At 34.8% G+C, this 1610-nt stretch overlaps 1 protein-coding gene across 2 annotated transcripts in view; it reads right to left on the reverse strand.

Annotated features, from left to right (window-relative positions):
- Window positions 1-1610, reverse strand: part of PDGFC (platelet derived growth factor C) — a 275156-nt gene that overhangs the window by 174851 nt on the left and 98695 nt on the right. The window lies entirely within an intron of this gene.

Genomic DNA, 1610 nt, shown 5'->3' on the forward strand with positions numbered 1-1610 from the left:
CGTGCACCTGGTCACACAGCCCCACATGCCAGACTAAAGCAAACTGCAGTATCTGACAAGGACTCCCCCTGTCCTATATCACAGCTACTACTTTCAACATAATCAAAACCGATTTTTATCAAAATGTATAGTTGTAAAATTGTAAGTCACAGGTTGATACAACGATGAATAAAGACAAACTGAAATTTCAGCTGTATATTTGGAGAAGTCACACATACATATTAAACATGCAGGAAGAGGTGAAAATACAGAGTGAACTGTGACATACCACTCTGCTATCTGAAGAGCAAGTTACCGTAGCAACCAAAGCAGGAGAGGGAAATTTATTTAGCCATCTAGGCACATGAAACCCATGACAATATCATCAGCCAGTGAAAGATACTGCATGAGAAAACTGTGCAAGCTGTATCACAAAGTACCACAACTGGAAACAGATTTTTTTTTTTTTGTAAGAAGATACTCTTTAGAGATTTGAAATCTCGCCAAGACGAGACTAGCAATGTTATCTATTGACCATCTGTTAAAATGATGGCATCACTTTCGGCAGAAATGATCTCACTTTATAAGTAGAATTTAATACTCACAATAAAGAAACCCAGTCAGAATCCCTTTGCAGTAATAAAGAACTCTTAAAATGTACAATCCTCTATGTAAAATAGGAAGTAGGAGAGAGAACTCATTTGGGGATTTAGAAGCAGTGAGATTAGTTTTCTAGGTTTTATTCTGGTAAACAGAAAGGCATTTGACTCAAAAATAAAGTGAATACGTCTCACTTTTTTAATTATTCGAAAGCTGTATTTTCTTTAACATCTAATTCAACAAAGGAAGTTGTTTGAGTTAACTAGATTATATTAAAAACTACTCTTTAAAACTCAGAGCCCTTCAGGTTAGCCTTTAACTTTTCACTATGCCCTCTCTCACCTACAATGCACATTATGCTCCTAAAATTATATGATTCTTTGCTCCTATTAAAATGATGGGACAAGCTCCACCTTACCTATGAGAAATGAGACTAGCCGGTGTGCAAAAGTATATAATTTTTTAAAATTAAATACGAGTTGAAAAATCTAAGAAAATATCTGTTAACCAAAACTGATGATCGGTATCAATTTCCAGAAAGTTCACAATCAACAGTCATAATAATAGACATTTTTGTAAATATAAACTGCCGATAAAGTTATTTCCATTTTTAGGAATTCCTATGGACAAACTCAATCACCAAACGGAAGACACTGTCTAATGAACAAAACACATAAAAACATTACATTCCGAAGAGATTCACTGTGACCATCTGTGTGATGGAGACCTCAAGTAATTAATGTTGGCTGCAGCTTTACAGGAAAACAAAATCATGAGCTTTACACCATGAAGCTATTACTCTTCATGGATGAGATGAAGCACTATATCTTGAAAAAAAAAAAAGCGAAATACACCATTGAAAGTTATCACCCATCAACAGATGAATGGATAAACAAACTATGGTACATACACACAATGGAGTACTATGCATCGAGAAAGAACAACAATGAATCTGTGAAGCATCTCATAACATGGATGAAACTGGAGGACATTATGCTGAGTGAAATAAGTCAATCACAAAAGGACAAATA

The sequence above is a fragment of the Trichechus manatus genome, unplaced genomic scaffold (genome assembly GCF_000243295.1).
Source record: "Trichechus manatus latirostris isolate Lorelei unplaced genomic scaffold, TriManLat1.0 scaffold00089, whole genome shotgun sequence".
Taxonomy (NCBI): domain Eukaryota; kingdom Metazoa; phylum Chordata; class Mammalia; order Sirenia; family Trichechidae; genus Trichechus; species Trichechus manatus.